This window comes from Stegostoma tigrinum, chromosome 6, assembly GCF_030684315.1.
Source record: "Stegostoma tigrinum isolate sSteTig4 chromosome 6, sSteTig4.hap1, whole genome shotgun sequence".
Classification (NCBI taxonomy): domain Eukaryota; kingdom Metazoa; phylum Chordata; class Chondrichthyes; order Orectolobiformes; family Stegostomatidae; genus Stegostoma; species Stegostoma tigrinum.
Window position 1 is genome coordinate 57,708,440 of NC_081359.1, and position 21,707 is coordinate 57,730,146.

Below are 21,707 nucleotides of genomic sequence, written 5' to 3' on the forward strand. Positions count from 1 at the left end.
TTCTATCTAACCACATGAAATCTAAAACAAAGAATGAAACCTCACAGACAACCTGACATTGACCAAAATGCTGGAAATGGCAATGCAAAGCAAAGCCACAGCAATCCTCCAAATTTCTACTGACTTACAGCTGGGGGCTTTTGCCAAAATTGGTAAAACTGTCCCACAAAATAGTCAAGCTACAACCTAACATAGTCGTACTCATAGAATCAGACGTTTCAGCACTGACCCAGACACCACCAGCATCAACCCCGAGTATGTCCTCTCAGACTGACAGGCAGGACCCAGTAGAGGAGGTGGCACAATGCAAAGGAGATGCCCTCAGAGTACTCAATATTGACCTTGGGCCACATGCTGTCAGCTCAAATATGGACGAATAAAGCTCCTGCTAATTATCAGACACCTAGGCGCCAAGGCTAAACAATCAGTTCTGCTCCATGTTGAACAGCACTTAGACAACACAGGCTGTGGCAAATGGACATGGGTGGGCGTCCTCAGGGACCATCACTCACAGTGCCTTGGTAATAATACTGCTGAAGGACGCGTTGAAGTCATAAAGCATTTCACATCCAGACAAGGCCTGCAGCCTGTGTTGAGGGAACAAATGAACAAATGAACATGAACAAATCCTCTGGAGAGGGTGCTGCAACTAAACAGTTTGCTAAGCATAAAATTTGCAACATTAAAACCCATTGGATGTCTGTGAGCAAGTATAATAAACCGCTAGTACCGTTTGTTTGCTGCCTGAAAACAAAATCGAGTGTACTGTTAAAGTTGAGACAGTCATTGCAAATTGTAAATAATGTCACTTTATGAAATGCCCAGGTTCCAATCTGCATATCTCCCCATGGTTGCTCAGTCAGTAGTTTGGTTACTAGTTCATTAAACAACTGTCTATTTGCAAAGAGATCCACAGATCCTTTAGAAAGGGATCAGCAACTTAACAGTAATGTTAACTTCACTAGAATCTGCCTTGTGATGACTGCAAGGAAAACCCACAAATTTAAATTATTACTTTTTACTCAAAATGGCTTGATAATTTTATGTAATGATGATGTATAGGTGGAACAAAATGTGTTTCCAAGACTTCTTTGAGTTTCTGACAGTAAAATGATTAATGTGTATATTTGCATTCCATGTGGATTAAGACATCAATATCTCTGCTGAAGTAAACAGGAGTTTTGCTTAATTTATTAATTCTCATTATAGAAGACTTGTGGAAGCCAAATTCCTGTCTGCATTGGACCTGGTCTTTGTGTTCAACACATCAATCTACCAGATGTTATATCTACTAGTTAATATTTCAAAAATTTACTGCAGCTGTCAAGAGATCCAATTGTTGATTCAAATATAGTTTTTTTTAATGTTTACTATTAGCTGTAGGTGTATAATTTAAAACATGTTGCCAGCTTCCCTTCTCTCTCCATGCATCAAATAGAGATTTCATTTTCATATCCTAGTGAATTAGCCCTGACATTAATTATACAGTTGTCTGTACTTACCAAACTGTGAACCATGTCTTTTTATGCCGTGGGCAGGAGTTTTATGATGTTATTTCATTACAGTGAAATTTCTTTTATTTGGCTGGAGTGAAATAAAATTTTGTTTGAGATGTCTTCTCATATTGGAAGTTGCACTGTTATTCGAAAAATTCTAGCATTATCTTCCAAACATGCACAAACACAACTGAGGTTCCCCCAATTAAAATGTTTTCCCTAATTTGATAAATTTCATAGATTAGTAGATGTAAGTATAATGGAAAAAAAGCCATTTTTTATTTGTGTCTAAATGTAATGAGCTCAAGAAATATAGAGGAGCAGCAACTAACTTAAAGTCACTAAATTAAATTGAATTGGTATGTAAACAGAAGTAGGAGATTAAGGCCCTTGGGTTTCATCTACCATTCAGTTAGGCCATGACTAATCTGTACTTCAACTCCACCTACACAACATTTTTTTATTTTCGCTAGATACCAATACCCACCAAAAACCTGTCAATCTTGCAGTGAGTTCCAGATTCCTACTATTGTACCTTTCATATTGGTAATTGCTTCTTGCTTTCCTTCCTGAATGACTGAGCTTTAAATATGAGATGATGACCGTTATGGACCAGATGAAATACCCTCAAGCTTTATGAAAAGATAGCCTATCCTCTAACTTTTTATATTCTGAAGGCAAGTGCATTCTGGATGCAATTCAATTGGCCTAACTATCATTCTTGAAGCCAGACACACTTTATTCATATACTACATTTAAAATACAACAAAAGAACGAAGAATTGGAATAACAACGCTATCGGAAAACAACAGAATAATAGATTATTTAATGATTAAGTAACAACTGTTCCAATATAGTAACATCATATAAACACACCCTTGGCAAAGGCAAATTCAGTACAATAGCCTGTCTCGCATGCAATTCTAGTAGCAGGAAGAGAATCCCCAGCTTTTAGCTGTTACAGAGAGAGGAGAAACAGCTTCCACATCCAGCTTCAAGATCCCAGGAACAACTGCTACAGAAAGCTGAAATTCAAAATCCTGGTTCTATGGGACCCTATCCATTCAGGCCACTTCTATTATTCTAACTTTAAAAAAAACTCAAGATCCTATAAAATATTTATTTTAATGGATTCAGATAGACGGCTCTATACTTCTGTGTTAACACCTTTCTTCAAAGAGGAAAACAGGACAAAATACACCTCTTAAAGCCGTTGTATCATCACATGACCTTTAATGCAGAATGTCCCATCAGAGAAAAGTTTCTCAATGTCTGCTTGAGCCAATCCAATTAACATTTTAAATCATCTCTCTGTATGCCAAATTCAAAATAATAAATAAAATGCTAAACAATATATCCTTATAATTAAAGGTCAGAAATCACACAACACCAGGTCGTTTGAACTCTTTAAGCCTAAATGTCATTCTAATGATTTGCGCACCAAAATCCCTACAAAAAAAGTCTTTTGATATTTGACAGACAGAATACTGTAGATGGTGTTGCATTGAGCAAGCTGTTTACAATGAAAGTAGTGCTGACTCACATTATGTTTCAAATCCCCTTGACATGAAAGCTAATAACCTGCTCACAGAGCTTCTACTATAAATCTTCATGAGACCACAGTATGGAAAAATTCTTGATTACTCAAAATCCAGATGACATTGTAGCAAAGTTAATGGCTTGAAAAGGAATTGTGTTTTAACTTTTCTTATGTTCTCCCAGTTTGGCTTTTCTTTTCAGTAAATTATTCAAGTACATTTACATTTCATGGAAAGTTGACAATTGAGCTCACAGACTTTTGCTGAAGTTGCTAAATTTATTGTCAAATCAGATTTCTGCTTAGAATTAGATTTTACTGAAATATGCTCAAAGACAGTTGAGCAAGTTATACTGGAAACTGTTTTGTAATGACATTTTATCAGTTTTGACTTTGTGCTTTGGATTGGCTTTTTTGATTCCTTGGGAGTACAGGTATTTATTTGTAGGAACTCAAGTTTTTAGTTTAAAATTTTCTAATATTTGAATATCCTAAAGCAGCATCTCACCTCAAACAGTAGAACATTACGTGAAGTGGATAAAATGTAATTCTGTATTTTTAAGTTGTAAAAAGGCTATTGATTTTATTTAAAGTACTTTAGTTCACTGTCATAGATAAATGCATCATACTCTTGAAATAACGAATACGGAGTACGCGCCACAGTTTATGAGTTGTTGGTGAGGGCTTTAATAATTCAAAATAAATAATTTTGTAGTCACCTCATTTCAGCCATGCAACTATAAAAAATACTGTTTAATTTACTTTTAAAGCTGAATTTTTATTAGCTACATTTTGTGCTGGTGGTAGGAAGCGTAAAATTCAAAGAAAGAAAGCAAGTCCTATTATTCCATTATTGTCATTGTTATTTTTCTCAGAATCCTCAAAACTATCCCATCTGGTCTTAACAACCTATCAACCTTAATATAATCCTATGTCTCAACTATCTGCTCCTTCACAAGAACATTGGGAACATGTTAGTAACATGCTTTGTAAAGACAGACACAAAAAACTTGTTCAGTATCAGAGATGATGGGAACTGCAGATGCTGGAGGATCCAAGATAACAAAGTGTGGGGCTGGATGAACACAGCAGGACAGGCAGCATCTTAGGAGCACAAAAGCTGACGTTTCCGGCCCAAACCCTTGGTCTAGGCCCGAAACGTCAGCTTTTGTCCTCCTAAGATGCTGCTTGGCTTGCTGTGTTTATCCAGCCCCACATTTGTTTAGTATCTCAACTTTGTCTGCTGGCCCGTGCAGTAATCTTTATCTTTGGTCACTAATCAGCCCTGTTCTTCCTCATATAGTCTTTTTAATATTTGTAAGTATAGAAACTTTTTGGATTCCCATTAGGCTAATTGTCAATCTCCTCTCATATGCATTCTTTGCCTCTTTTATTAAATTTCACTTTTACCCTGTGAGCTTTCTATCTTCAACCTGATGCTCATTAGAAGTGTATTTTGATGATGTCATTCTCATTACATGACACTTGTCTGTTCATCATCTTCTCCCTTTCATTTGTCATTCAGAGAATTCTGAATTTGAATGTTCTGCATTTGCATTTTTGGGGAATGTACTCTAACAGTACACAAACAATCTCCTTTCTTAAAGAACAAAACAAAGTTGCTGGAAAAGCTCAGCAAGTCTGGCAGCATCTGTGGAGAAGAAAACAGTTAACATTTCGGATCTGGTGACCCTTCCTCAGAATTGATATACAGAATCCACAGATTTCTTGTTTTTTCTTTCTTAAAGAAGCTTATTTTTCAGTGAGTGCACAGCTTGCCCACCAATCTTTAATCTTGGTTGATCTGAGCCAGATCCATTTTCACGCCACTGACCAAAAAATAAACCAAAGACTGTAGACACTGGTAATTAAAACCAAAGATAGAAATTGCTAGAAAAAACTCAGCACATCTGGAAGCATCTGTGGAGCGAAAGGCGAGTTCATGTTTTGGAGCAGTAACCCATCTTCAGAATGAAATGCCAAGAGATTGGCATTCACCTTGATTTTTTTTTTCCTTGTCGCTTTCCATATTTCATCTGTACCTTGTATTACTAGGCCATCGTTCCCAAAATATTCACCCAAATGACATTTGATCCGGTTATTCCATTTGCCCCACTTCAATTCCCAGAAACATATTCAGCAGTAGATCTTCTTGTTTTGGGCTGGAAGTATACTGATCAAGGGAATGCTCCACAACTCACTTCAGAAACTCATCTCATTCTCTGCCTTTACAGTGTTATTATTCCAGTCAACATAGGGAAATTAAAGTCTCCCTGAACAACTTTTCTGCAACATTTCCATGTCTCTAAAACCTCTGTGCAAGTTTGCTACTTTCCCAGTCATTGCTGACCAGTTGAATATATCCAATAGTCTAATTGTACCTCCAATATTTACTAAACAAGTAGAATTTGTCATCAATTCCTCTCAGACAGCACCTCTTTCCAACATTTGCAATATTTTCCTTAATAAATACTGCCAGTCCCCTTCCTTTCTTTTCTGCACTAGTCTTCTTGAATACATTGGCCAGAATTTTGTGTCTTAGTCCAATAGGCAGATAGAAATCTACATTCAATTGCTGGAACAATGGAGGGATGGCTAGCCCATTGTATACCCACTTTCATTGGTATTTTTTAAGCAGCAGTTGGGGAGAGGAGAGAGATGGCATGGCTACCCGTTGCATGCAAGGTCATAAGGTGAAGGTTGGTGGACCTGTTTTGAACTGGATTTATCTGCCCTTTCTGAGAATCCTATGATGAACAGGGTCCCTGTTCTCCACTGCACTCTCTTCTCTTATCTGTTCTCCTATCCACACTCTAGATCCTAGACTTACATCCGATCAACCCCCACCTTGCTTGAGATCCCAGGCATACCTTGGTGACTCTCAGTAAGTTAGTTATTTAACTGCAGTAATACTTTGCAGAAGGCATTGGTTGTTCTCTCAGAAGTGGTCACAGCTTCCTCTAATGCTGGTGGAACTGAGGAATTGACAGCCACTTGGCTGTTATTTAATTAGTTTGGGTCTTCCTTCTCATGTTGACATACCTGCTCTCCCCAACAGTTCAGTGGCGAGTAGAACTGTGCTGTGCAAAGTTTCAGATCTTATATCCAGAAATATTTAGTATTCAATTCAGTTGTTTTTTTTTGAGGGATCATTGTTATCATTGTAACACCATATTCGTATTGACAGTGTGTCTGTAGCTCACCAATCTTATTTACAGCAAACTTTGTATTAGCTGGCACCTATGGGATCTGGAATGTACCAGTTGATCAAATATTCTGGTTGATGAAGAGGTCCACATAATCAAGTTATTGAAACATAATTCATGGGTATACATGGAGTCAGAGGCCTGCAGCACAAAGTGATCACTCAGTCCAACTCGTCTATGGCGACCAGGTATCCAAACTGAACTAGTTCCATTTGCCTGTGTTTGGTTCATGTTGGTCTAAAGATTTGGAAAAGGCAAATTGTACTTGACTATTCTTTTTTTACCCTGAAGATTGATGAAGAAAATGCAGTGGATTTTAGTGAGATGGATTTCAAAGAAGTGTTTGACAAAATACAAGATAAAAGACTGCTTCATGGAAAGGAGGATGAATATCAAATCGGATTTTAAAAATTGCTTATGTAACAAAGGACAAGTCATGATAAAGTGTGTGTTTTGTGGAGTGAAGCATGGCATACAGTGGTGTTCATGTGGTGGACCATTGGGAGGGCCATTGTTTTGGCGGATGTGAAAAATTTGGACATTGGAAAACAGATTAAAATTTCAAAATTTGCAGTTGATATTAAACATGGCAGCATTTTCCAATGTGAGGATGGTGCTAATTAATTGCATAGGGCAAAGATGCACGAACCGAATGAGCAGACAAGTGATAGATGACACTTAATACAGAGAGTGATGAGGATGTATATTTTGCTGGAGGTTGTTTCGGTCAGTTAGCTGGACAGTTGGTTTGTGGTGCCAAGTGATGCCAAAACTGCAAGTTCAATTTCTGCACCAGCTGAGGTCACCATGAAGACGCCATCTTCCCAATGTCTCCCAGGATTGGTGACTGTCAGGTTAAACTCGCCATCAGTTATATGTCTCTCATAAGGCACCAACCATGAAACTATGGTGACTTCCATAACAGATTTTGCTGAACAAGATTGGGAAAGACAATATAGATTTCATGTGCCATTTTGAAGATTGTGTAAGGCCACAGACACAAGTGTCCTTGTACATTGATCTTTGAAAGTCACAGGAGCATGTGTTGACAAAGCAAATGAGATCCTAGGCTTCATAAACTAAGGTATTGAACCATCTGGACATTATGAATGAGACATCATTAAGACACAGTGATGGCTTCTGAACAGAGTCACAGTGGGAAATATCCAATGTTCTCTACTGAACCAGTCGCCCATGTTCTACATTCTACAATGCAAAGAAAGCAAAACAAATGAGCCTTCACTTACTCTGAGGACTACTCAGTTTAACTGTGAAAGCAACTTCTAACTATTCAAACTGCAGAGAGCATTTCATTGCCTTCACTTTGGAAAGAGGTTCATTAAGCAAGCAAAGCTAAAAATAATGTTAGAATCTGACCATATTGTCATCTTCCACATAACTTTAATTCTTACTTTAAATATTTTTGATATAACTTGATCAAGTTTTCACTTGTATAACTTTCAGTGATATGTAATAAACTAACTTTTTGTTTGTTTAAAGAATATATTTGCACTGTTGCTTTGTGGATGAAATATTTGAAAACTGAAAAGGAGCTACATACAAAGATGGGTAAAATTTTCGTTCACAGACCTTTGTAATAAAAAAGAATGGACTCCTGAAAGAGAATTTACAAGAAAAACATCAGAACTGAGATATCTATATGATAAACAATTGGTCTGGGTTTGTTCTTAATTAAAAGGTAATCTGAGAGGTGACATGACAGACATTTTAGAATGAACAATTTTATTGTCATGTGTATTTTAAAGTGAGAAAGAAAGTAAAATACATTGAAAAGCTTTTCCACTGTTGCCACAATTTGGTGTCAGTTTGAATAGTTTAAGAATAAGAACAAAAGTAGAAAGATACCAGAATTAAGGACCTTAACTATGACATAGTTACAAATAAATCCAAAAAGTAATTCAGAAAAGGGGAAAGGAATCAAAGGATATATTGAGGGCGACACAAAGAAAAATATAAGAAGATAGAAGAGGTGAAACATATGTATGTGGATATTTTGGTTGAACAGTTTGTGTTCTAAGTCCCATTCTTAGCAGGGCTTCCTCACTATTGTTCTTATCTCTTTGGCTCTCCTCTGTCATACCACTTTTCATCCTATTGTTCAACATATCTCTCTTCCCGACAACGTGTTTTTTTTTGGACACTTGGACTGCAGAGACTACCCCATTTCCTTGTTAATTGATTCTTCTCCTGCATTTTAGAATTGAGTGTGAGAAAGTGCAATAGATAGGTCAAACCAGTTTAATTTCAATATAACAAAACTGACTGATTCAACCTGAGAGTAGATACATTTTATTCGGAACATTGTATCATCCAGGACCACCCCACTATTTAATAGGTAAATTCACAAAAGTGAAATCCATACAGTGGAATGGGGAGAAAAGTGACAGCAAACACCTCTGGAGTGGTCGGGTAAGTGTCTATGAGGGAGGGTCTGCAAGACACACTGACGTGAGGCCCTTCAAAAGGCAACAACATTTCACACAGACTCATGCACTGTCTTGGACACAGATCTGTGAACCCCCTCATCCCTTTGGATCCTAACGCATTGGCTCCCTGTGTGTCCTGCACTCTTCCCAGTCCCACATATCACTGACCACTTCTTTCTTACCAACACACGTAGCCACAAAGACTAGGAAAAGAATAAGGATGTCTGACCATAAGGGACAAAGATTCCAGAAGAACCCTTTGCCCTTTATGTGCCTCATTCCTGTTGCTTTCACATGCTGCAGCAAGCTTTCAATACAGACATCAATTCATGTTTGAAGTTAGGTGTCAGGCTGGTACTTTCCCTTTTGGGACTACACAGAGACTCACAAATATATACATTCTGCAAAACCAATTACATTTATCTAAACATGATATTTTAAATACTGTGTCATAAGTACCACAAAAGCGCCCTAAAAAGAAGATTCTTATTGCTGCCCCAGTTTCTGCAGTTTGGTTGAGGGAGATGGCATACCAGCGGAGCCCAGTGGCCTTGCAGATTTGGTTAGGTGATCTTGGAGATGGTTGTGTCAGGACAGCCTCAGCATACTGAGGGTTGTTTTGCCAGACTGAAGTGGACCTCCTTGGCTTCAGTTTCCAAGGATCGCAGAGGGCAGGCAGGTTGACTTGTGTGGCCCAGCCGCTAATGGAGTGTCCTGATATCCCTGAAGAGTTTGTGTAGGATTCTTCCTCTGGGTGGGTGCCTCCAGCAACATCCTTGTGAGAAGAAAACAACTAGAGGGTGTATCATGTTTCCCTTCCCCCTATTGCCGTGTCTTTGGACCTGAGGACCAATGGTTAGGGTGATGGAGTGAAGATTTGTGCATTTTGCCAGCAGGCCCAGAAGGGACTGGACCTGGCTGTCTATGGAGGGAGGTGTACATTTGCATGATTTGCTGGGCTGCAGCAGCTTCTGGCCAATGAGGATCATTGTCCCACATACAGAGGCACAGTTACAGAGTCACATAGCATGGAAGCAGACCTTTCGGTCCAGCTCATCCATAAGTCTCAGCCAGTGGTTAGAAGTGATGTGCTAAGAATGACATAGCACTATTATTGTGAGAGATACAGTTGAATGAAGGGTGGTACCTAGTTGGTTGGTTGGCATTGCCTTCAGAGTAATCCTGAAATTTTGATCTAAGGGCCAGGATTTTTCCCTGGTGGGTGAGAAGCCTGGTATCAGGCACTCCTTCACACATCAGGGTCCCTTCTACCATATTGTGGGCCATCTACTCCAGGTATGAGAGCAAGGGAGGAATTGAATGAACCGAATATGGTTGGCGCAATTACTAGTGCTGGCGCAGGTGAGAGAAAGGTGACCCAGTACAAAAAGGGTTAGTGGGCTGGAAGGCAGGTGTGAAATCAGAGCAAGTAAGGGAAAGTGTTGGAGGCAATAGTGAGAGTGGCAAAGCACGAGCTTTGATGTCAGATGGGTACCTTTTTGTGGCACTGGTGGCCATTCCTGCAGAACGTGGAGACCATCATGGTTACCAGGATGGGGACTCAGGCCATACTCATCTCCTCTGGGCCACCTCTGAGCACCGAGGCCTCCAGATCCCTATTGGAGAATCCTAGCATTATCTTCCCCTTCTCTGATGTTTTTTGACTGAAAATCCATCTTCAAGTAGTGTAGCTTTGGATTGCAAGTGCTTGTCCTGATGTACAGCAGTCTTTTAGATATGATATGGTCACCAGGGATCCCAGTCCTTGCGCAGATATCAGGTGAGCGGAGAGTTTTTCTGGGGGTGACTCATGGCAAGTTAGGACTAGAATCAGTTGAGAGGCTTGCTGTAGCATGAGGATAGGTGGTTACTGAAGTGAGTTGGTAATTTACAGTGAGAGATCTTGCTAGGCTACATGATGAGAAACCTCTGAAAAAACAATACTGACACTTAAACAAAAGAAAATACAGTTAGTACAGTTTTATACCAAAAACAAGTGATAACACTCCAGTTTTCAATAAAATCATTCATTGCTTTTGACAATTTACACCTTGGAAAATAAAATCAGTTTCTGAATGGAGTGATAGATATATTTAAAACAATGTAAACAATTTTACACAAATAAAAATTGTTGTGAATATGCCTAGTTTTCAGTTTCCAAACACAATGGTTATTGAAAGTTTCAAGTGATTTTGTAAAACTGCCAGGTTGCGAGTCGGAGCATCATCTCATATCTAATGGCAATGTTTTTTTTTTAATTGACATGGCACCCAACAAATTAATCTCATCCTAGTGACTGTCAGCGATACTCACAGAGGGTCAAAATTGTATCAGTGAGAGCTGATGCACTCCAAGAATGGTGTCAGTAGTGGTTTAAGAGAAATATATCAAGCTCAGTCTCTCTTTCCATCACTCTTATTCATTGAAACAAATCATGTGTAAATGTTGTGATCAGAGATAATGGGAACTGCAGATGCTGGAGAATCCAAGATACAAAGTGTGGAGCTGGATGAACACAGCAGGCCAAGCAGCATCTCAGGAGCACAAATGTTAGTTATTTTTAAATAGAGATGTTAAATGAAAGAAAATGAGCCTGAATGGTTCAATTGTTTAATAAAGCGTTGCTTATTCTAAAATAATATCTATTAAAGCCTAAGCCTACACGGATGACAGATTTGAGCATAGTTTGTGAGTGGGTCCACATTTGTGACATCTGTTGTGTTGTTGCTCACAGCTAGTTGAAGAATATGATGTGCACAACATATCTATCTTCATACAAATGCTACCCTCCATGCAGAAGTACTAGTATTTACAAAGGCATGTTATTATACAATGAAATCAAGTCAGGTACTGTAGAAAAATGGATAGGTTAGCTGTCCAGTGGAGAGAGAATTCATTGTAGGGATTTTACTTGCCAACTCCCATTAGAATTAATTTAAAGACCACCCAAAGTTTCAGACAAATCTCGTCTATTTCATAATAAGTTAAACATGTCACTCACAGTTGTGAGTTTTCATTGGTTCTCATAAAACATTACACGAGAACAACTGTAACATCTTCCACGTAGAACGTTACTAGGTGTAAGCACAAAATATATCACGAATCAAAGAAAGAGCTGCCAAAAACTAAAACTGACTAAAAACTTATTTGAAAATGTAGGTTTTAAGTAGAATCTTAAAGCAGAAGAAGCTGGAGAGATTAAATGATTAATGGGGATTTCCAAAGTTTGAAACTGAGAAATCTGAAGGTTCAAGTAGTAACAATTGGATAAAGGTGAAGTAGGGAATGAGAACTCTGAGGAAGATGTGACAGTGAACAATGTTATGGATTTGAGGAGTGGAAAGGAAATGAATGGACTTCAAACTGAGAATGAAAATTATAAATTGGAGATCTCCGGTGAAATGCACAACAGCATGAATCAAAAAATGATAGTTAATGAATGAGATGGTGCAGAAAAGCAACAATATTTTGGAGGATGGGAAATAAGTTATTCTGTGGAGAATTAATACAGTTGAGACTAGGAATGAAATGCACATATGAGATTTATAGAGGAGCACCATTTAAGGCAGGATTGGAGGAAGAACTTTGAGGAGCTGTCAAGTAGATAACCTTTATATTCAGAGTTCAGAAATAAAACATGGTATGAACAGTCTAGTTTAGTTTGGGGCAATGGTTAGTGAACAGGACGGTAGCTACAGTGAGAGAATGAAATTTTTGTTAGGAGCTGAAGTGCATAAGTTTAGTCCCAATTATGATTGATCTGGAACTTCCTGACTGTGCATAAAATGTGGAAGGATGATAGGAGTACAGAAGAGCAAGGCAGTGGTAACATTAAACATGCAGTAGTGAGCGCACATTCGCAGCAAATATTGTCACTGAACAGCATGTAGATTAGCAAGAGGACAGCACCAAGTTTGCTGACATTCTGCAGATTTGTTCATCAAGCTTCTCTCAAAACCATCTTCAGAACAACAACTTTCATTTATATAATTTTTTAATGCTTCTTTCAGTACGAACTTAACCTCATGCCATTTGTTTTTCATGTAGGAAAGAATGATGGCACAAATCTTGAAAAGTTTCATATATGTTCTTGAATAAATATCTCAAACTGTTGAATTTGTTAATACCATGTGGATATTGGAATGATGAATTGTTGCAAGTTTACAAGTATCCTATGATATGGTGTTCAAATTTTGCATGAATTCCTGGGAAATAAATAGTAAGTACCTCCTTTACACACTGTAGTTGTAAAATTAAATCTTAAATAAAACAACGTTGTATTTAACTTGTAGTAAAAATAAATAGATTGTGCATATTCCAATTGTTCATATTCTCTCGTCTCTAAATATTCTGTGTATTTTAGTGGAAAGCAGATCTGCACATTGAAAAATTGTATCCCAGAATCCCAAAAGCCCATTCCACACTGTTGGCATAGACCAAATTTAGCCCCATTATCTCTTTGTGTGACTTAGGATTAAGTACTGTTTGATACAGCTTTGCACGAGCACTGTGAATGCAAATTGTTTAGCTGCTATAATAACAAATAATGATTGATTGATTATGTAACATCATCAAAATGCTGCTCTTGAAAAATGTGCCATACAGTAAGACATTAGATCGACAAAGCTTCAAATATCTGAAGTGCAACAAGTCATAAGTGGCTGAAAAACCACTTATTTGCAAGGTTACTAAGTACCTGACCAAATGTGATCTAATCATTTTTGCTATTGCCCATATCCTAATTCTTATCCAGTTCCATTCACTCCTGTGCTCACCAACTGACACTGGTGTCTGATTGAGCAGGCCTAATTTCTAAGGTCTTCATCCCTGTTTACAAATTCCTATGACTTTGTCATTCTCCAGCTCTGTAACTTCTTCAATTCTATTAATCTGTTGAGAAATCTATACTCCCCAAATTCTGACTTCTTAAGCATTTCCAATTTGAATCACTCCATTACTGCCAGCCAAACCAGCCAGCTTAACCGTAAGGTTTTAATCTCTAGACCACCTTCCTTACATCTCTCTGCCTCTCCATAGTGAGACGTCCACATTGTGAACATTCAGATGACTCCTATGTGTTATTCATCCTTAAAAATCGTGCAATATCTCGGTCTAGAAAAGAATGAAATATGTTTCGTTTTGTGGATAACATTAATAAGTAGACAGCCATCTTTTACGTTTACTATAAAACTGAAAAAAGTCCTACAAACATTCTTAGGAAATGTGTACTTTATTAGGAAGGTCATACTTCTGAACTGTTATATTTCCTAAGAGTGTCATCACTCCAGGTGGCAGACTTGTTGAGAAAGGACTTGCATTCATTGCATAGTGACCCTTCAAGAAGTGCATCCCCAGGTGTTTTACATCCAGTAACCACATCAAAGAAAACAGGTTTCACAATGAGTTGAATGAGCAAATCTTATGTCAAGTTTTGGTTGTGGTATTTGTGAGAACTTTTAAGAAGCTGAAAGATCCTTTTCAATGGCGGGATTCTTTTATCCTCATATCAAAAGTGGCTGGGGTCTGATATTACAACTTACCATAGATTTCTTCATAAACAAAGTATGTCTTTCAAGCTGTTAATTCTTATATATGTGCTCTAATGGATATAGGGTGCAGTTCTTCTTTTCCTTTATTAAAGAAATTGTAAGGAGATAAAACCAAACCTCCTTTCTCATATCTCTATCCTCAGGGTTGGGCCTGAAGCTGTACAAGTGAAGGAAATGTTCACACTTCACAATTCATGAATGTATCGACATACAAACAAGGTGAAGTTATCTACCCAACCCCTCAGTTCTGGTCCACTGTTTAATTAGATCATGGCTGATCTGATTGCAACCTCAAATTTGCATTCCCACTTCCCTGATCACTTTTCATCCCCTTGCTTAACAATTCATCCAGTCCAGGTGTTTGTTTGATAAGTGTTCTCTGAGCTGACTCAAACACAATTACATTTTTCTTTAAAAAAGGTGTCCAGTACTATACACAGTGCTCCAGATGTTGCTTAAGCAGTGCACTAGAATACTAAAGCATAATCCCTCTACTTTTATATTCAATTTCCCTTGTGATAAGCAATAACATTTTATTGCTTCCCTAATTGCTGGCTATAGCTGTATACTTTGCTTTTATGATTTATACATGAAGACAACCAGATCCCCCTGTGTATCAGAGCTCTGCAATTTCTCACCATTTAGATAGTGTGCTCCTTTTTTACTTTTACTGCCAAAATGAACAAATTTTATTTTCCCACACTATACTCCATTTGTCACATCATTGCCCACTCATTTAACCTATGTATATCTTTCTGTAGCTTCCTTATGTCCTTTCCATCAAATTATCTCACAACATACCTTTGTGTCAAGCAGCTTGATAATCATACCATCTGTTCCTTTCAAAACCATTTATATCAATTGTAACCAATTGAGGTTCCAGCATTCCCTACTTCATACCATTCATTACAGTCTTGCAAGCCTGAAAATGACCTATTTTTTCCCATATTCTCTTCCTTCTGTTATCCAGCCAATCTTCTGTCTATGCCAATCTGTTATCCACCTTATGACTACCTTTTATTTTCCACAATAACTGTTGATGTAGCATCTTATCAAATGCCTCCTGAAATCTATATACAATATATCCACCAGTCCCCTCTTCAGTGCCATAAGATCATTAGAAACAGGAGTAGGCCAAACAACTCCTCAAGGCTGCTTCGCCATTCAGTGGGATCATGGTTTAAATGATATGGTTTAAGCACACTTTCCTGCCTTTTTCTCTTCACCCTTGATTCCCCAAGAAGCTACCTAGCTATCTCAATACATGTTACTCCTTAAAGAACTCCAATAGACTGGTCAAATATGATTTCCCTTTCACAAAACTATGCCTGATTTCTTAAACCAATCTAATTGTCCTACTGGGAGTTTTTTAAATAATGATTTCTAGCATTTTCCCTATGACAGATGTTAAGCTAATTTTCCCTTTCTTTTGGATAAAGAGTTTACGTGTGCTGTCTTCCAATCTAATGGGGCCATCCCCAAAACAGGGGAGCTTTGGAAAATTAAAACCAATGCATCGATCACCTGACTAGCTATTTCTTTTAACACCAGGGCCCACGGAGGTATAACCTCTATAACCACTAGACTATTAATCCTGAGAGTCAGATAACATTCTGGGAACCAAAGTTTGAACTTCTCTATGACAGATGGCAGAATTTGAATTAAGAGACTAATGGTGACCATTGTTTATTGCCAGGAAAATCTCAAATGATTCATTAATGATTTGGCCTACATGAGACTCCAGACACACTGCAATGTCTCAACTGCCTCTCTGGGCATTAAGGGGTGGGCAATAAGTGCTGGTCTGGCCAGCGATGAACACATCCTGGGAATGAATAAAACAAAAAAATCTGTGCACATGGCAGCCCACAGGTCTGACAGTTTGTTTATTGTAATGTTGATAGACTTACCACCTGGAACCTGCTCCCATTTCAAGTTAAATTATCCCTTGAAAATTAAGCTAGAAAGGTCAATAACCTGCTTCTGTTCTTACATAGAACATCGAAAAGTACAGCCCAGTACAGGCCCTTCGGCCCACGCTGTTGTGCCATGGAATAATCCTAATCCTAATCCAAAAATAAAATAACCTAACCTACATTCCCCTCAATTCACTTCTATCCATGTGCATGTCCAGCAGTCACTTAGATGTCACTAATGACTCCGCTTCCACTACTACCACTGGTAAACTATTCCATGCGCCCACAACTCTCTGGGTGAAGAATCTCCCTCTGACATCTCCTCTATACCTTCCTCCTAACACCTTAAAACTATGACCCCTCATGGCAGCCAATCCTACCCTGGGGAAAAGTCTCTGGCTATCGACTCTATCCATGCCTCTCATTGCCTTGTACACCTCGATCAGGTCACTTCTCTTCCTCCTTCTCTCCAGAGAGAAAAGTCCAAGCTCAGTCAACCTCTCCTCATAAGACAAGCCCCCCAGCCCAGGCAGCATCCTGGTAAACCTCCTTTGCACCCTCTCCAAAGCATCCACATCTTTCCTATAATAGGGCAACCAGAACTGGACACAATATTCCAAGTGTGGTCTCACCAGGGTTTTGTAGAGCTGCAGCATAACCTCGCGGCTCTTAAACTCGATCCTCCTGTTAATGAAAGCCAAAACACCATATGCTTTCTTAACAACCTTATCTACCTGGGTGGCAGCTTTGAGGGAGCTATACACTTGAACACCAAGATCCCGCTGTTCCTCCACACTGCCGAGAATCCTGCCTTTACTCCTATGTTCAGCATTTAAGTTCGACCTTCCAAAATGCATCACTTCGCATTTATCCAGGTTGAACTCCATCTGCCATTTCTCAGCCCAGCTCTGCACTCTGTCAATGTCACGCTGAAGCCTGCAATAGACCTCGATACTATCAACGACACCTCCAACCTTTGTGTCATCAGCAAATATACTAACCCACCCCTCAACCTCCTCATCCAAGTCATTTATAAAAACTACAAAGAGCAGAGGCCCAAGAACAGAGCCCTGCGGGACACCACTCAGCACTGACCTCCAGGCAGAATACTTACCATCTACAACCACTCCTTGCCTCCTGTCAGCCAACCAATTCTGAATCCAGACAGCCAAATCACCCTGTATCCCATACCTCCTGACTTTATGAATGAGCCTGCCATGGGGAACCTTATCAAATGCCTTGCTGAAGTCCATGTACACCACATCCACTGCTTGACCCTCATCAACCTGTCTCGTGACTTCCTCAAAGAACTCAATAAGATTTGTAAGGCATGATCTGCGCCTCACAAAGCCATGCTGACTCCCTGTAATCATGCCATGCTTTTCCAAATAGTCATAAATCCTATCCCTCAGAATTCTTTCCAAAACCTTGCTGACCACAGATGTAAGACTGACTGGTCTGTAATTTCCAGGGATTTCCCTATTCCCTTTCTTGAAAAGAGGAACAACATTTGCCTCCCTCCAATCTTCCGGTATGACTCCCGTAGTTCTTAAACTAAATCTGTGTCACTGTCAACCAAACTGGGAACTTTATGCTAAAAAGTGCTATTAACGCTGTTGACTGCAGCTTTACATCTAGGTTGCTTCAACTGTTACTTAGTGCTGCTAGCCTTAAATAACTCAAGAGTAATGCCAGTGATAAAAATTGTTGTAAAGCTTCCTCCACAAATCTGCATTTTCTGACTTCTTGTAACTTTTTTTTAATCATTCATTAAGATATGAAAATGTTTTGAAAGCAAAGATCCTGGTTATATCAGGTCACTTTTGCTTTAATCTAAAGTTCTCTGGTTTATGAATAATCAATCAGCATTTGTGGTGATTTTTGATGGGAAAGATTCCGGACATTATAGTTAGATTGTTTTTGCTCTAATCAGGAAGTAGTCTGGGATTCAAATTTGTAAGGAATGTGGAGGTAAATCAGATGTAATGACCCTCAATCTGTAGCTATATTAATTGTTCTACAGTTGACACATACTCATCACATGACCCAATGGATTTGTTTGCATTTTCATGATCATTTTGAAAAAGAAGTCCTCTTTGTTTATGAGAGATAATGGGATCTGCAGATGCTGGAGAATCCAAGATAACAAAGTGTGGAGCTGACGTTTCGGGCCTAGACCCTTCATTTTTCTGATGAAGGACCTAGGCCCGAAACGTCAGCTTTTGTGCTCCTGAGATCCTGCTTGGCCTGCTGTGTTCATCCAACTCCACACTTTGTTATCCTCTTTGTTTATGTCAAGTTACTGCTGTCTTGTGGAATTCTGGGAGGCAGCATTTGGACAAATTCTGAAAACTGTGCATCACAAAAGGATTTTGCTTGCAGCACCGATGAATTTTAAATATTGGCTTCCCTTAAGTTGAATGTATTCTTGCAAAAGAAATGCTTTTCCAGAGGGAGTACAACAAAACTTCATATACTGTTTCCTTGGATGAGGGAATTGAACATTGAGAAAAGATTGAGTAGACTCGATCAATGTTTGCTGGACTTCAGAAGAATGAAGTGTAATCTCATTGAAACACATTGAATTCTTCAGGAACTTGACACAATCGATGCTGAGAATTCTTTTCTCCTGGCTGGGAAATCTAGAATGCAGGTTCAGTCTCTGAGAAAAGGATCTATCATTTAGGAATGAGATGAGGATGAATTTCTTCACTCAAAGGACTGTCACTCTTTATGAGTTTTCTGCTCCAACGTCTTGTGAATGCGCAGTTGTTCAGCATGTTCAGATAAAAGTCAAGCAATTTTCAGGTACTAAAAGAATTGATGAATACAGGGCTGTGGAGGGAAGATGGATTTGATGTTGAACATCGGCCACAATCATGATGAATGGCACGGCCATCTCAAAGGGACAATTTATTATTCTTCTGTTCATACGCATGGTTGAATGCAATATACATTTGATTGCCCTTAAAATTTTTCATAATAGATGCTTTTACAATTCAGTTAAAAACTTCCAGCATGTTTGCTGTAAGTAAGCATTTACATTTTATATTATGCTGAAAGTATTACATATTCATATTTAATGAATTTCATTCAATCATGATAGTAGCAGTCTGAGCTCAATGGCAGCAAGCCAATCTTGTATTTCCAGTCCAGGTGTCCATTACAGAACTTGGAAATTTTGTGACTTCTGCTTGTTTTGCAATAGAAAATAAGACATTGGCTATCAGATGCAACACATGGTTAGGTCTGCATGTGCTTCCAATTTGTTATCATTTCCACCCTGTCAAGGGATGGACTTCAAACTCTGCATGATGCTGTGTGCAAAGTTAGTGACAGAATTTTTCATGTTCCAACACATTGACTGCAGACTTTCTCACAGTTCTGCCAATGCAGCTTGTAAATCAGAAGAGTGAATGACATGAGGGTGATTTTAGAAGGAGAATTAAGTCAGACCTTAACTATCATTGACAATGTGTTTCAACCCAGCTCCTGCCCAGCCTCAGTGCACCTCATCCATGGTAATGAGAATGTGTAGTCATGCCTGCCTCCTGCTGGTCAGGTCCTGTTACCTGTGTCTATGCGACATTTTGGCCTGGATTTTCATCATGATGGAGAGTCTCTGCGATGTGTTAATAATAGTTGATGAATCCAAAAATCAAAAATCCTGCCTGTGAACAAAGCACTTCATATTTTTACATTTTATATTATGCTGAAAGTATTACATATTCATATTTAATGAATTTCATTCAGTTATGATAGTAGCAGTCTGAGCACAATGGGAATGGGAATGCGCTAGGATTGCAATTCATGCATGCCTCAATAAGGACACTGGCTATTTAATTCATTAGCTGTCTCCACTCTTGTGTGATTTTGCTAGCCAAATGGAATGAAAATTGAAGTGTGTGCAGGGTAGGCTTGGAAGGGCAGGTCTGAATTTTGTGCATCTCTCATTTTGTCTTTGATATGGAACCAGGACACTATTTGGGAAGTCGGGTGGCCTTTGGAATAGTTAAAAGTAGGCATGAACATGCATCAAAAATGCAAAAATCATTAATGACCAAGCTCATCGGAACTGTCCAGAAACATGTTAAAATTAGCTTTTAAAAGTGTCAAAAGCAATTGTCAACAATCCTTTCAAAAGTCTCACGAGGATCTATCCAAAGCAGTCTGCTAAGACATTTAAAAATCCTACCAATTAAAAAGTTGGACGTATGTATGGTGTTTTTGTTCAGAAAAGTCATTGTTTGCTGTTTTATTATATCTCTTGATATAATTCTGCAAGTTTCTAACCTTGGATTACAACAATCAAACTTTCACAGGTGTCCATTACCACAGAAGGGTTCACCCTTACAATTTGATTGACAACTCCAATGACTCTTTGAAGTGAAACTCCAAACGAATTTTAATATGTTGATGTTATAAAAGATTATGCATGACTGAATTACGTTTGAATTAACTATGTGATTTTGGGAAAGCGTCGGATAGGTTACGAAATCAAATGCAATCAATGAGATTTGGTGAATTGTTTTCAGTGAATTTGCTATGCACACCAAATAAATTTAGATTAATAAATAATTAATAAATTTTGCATTCTGAGTCCTGGTGTCCACTGAAATAGACACCAGATTAGTAGACATAGTAGGTTTAATGGCAATAGGCAGTGAGTAGGCAGCTTGTGTTGGTATAAACATTTCATGGGAGATATACAAGGCCATGGGGTCAGTACGCTAACACAAATTGGAGTGTGTAAGTGGCCATGGGGAATGGGTGCAGTAATATGAGGTGACACGGGAAGTCGGTGGGAAGGTGAGGATAAAATCTGGATGGGTACTTTATTGCTCTTTCTGATACTTCAATTAATGGCTGTTGCACCGAGGCCGTCTTGCACGCAGACCACCAACACAATTGTTCCAGGGTTGCCTGTCCTGAGTCCTTATGTAGCCCGTCCTCTGACTGAATGGCTGATATCCAGGCAGCAAATTATAAAAAACGAGTCTACATCAGAAATGCATCTAATGCATAAGTGAAAACCCCTTATCCTGTGATAGTGTTCATTGAACATGGTGCAATGTTTTTGGATGATATGTCTATTATGGAACAATAGCTGGCAATCAGTGAGATGTGGCTGTAAGGTTTGTAGCAATACAAATTGTGAGGGTTAGGTAAAGGCGTAGGCATTAGAGGAATTTTTTTAAAAAATATTATTCATTCATGGGGTGTGGCCGCTGTTGGTAAGGCCAGCATTTATTGCCCATACCTGATTACTCTTGAGAAGGTGGTAGTAAGCTCCCTTCTTGAAGAACTGCAGTTCTTGGAGGCTATATGTACAGAGCCAATGGTAATGTAGAAGTGATGTCACTGAATTAGTAATCCAGCGGTCCAGGCTTATTCCCTGGAGATAGGAGTTCAAATCCCAGTACAGCAGCTGGTAGAATCACAATTCATGAATAAAATTCAGAATGGGAAGCTAGTGTCAATGACAGCAGTCATGAAACCACAATTGCTTATTGTTAAAAACCCGTCTGGCTCACTCATATTCTTCATCGAAATAAA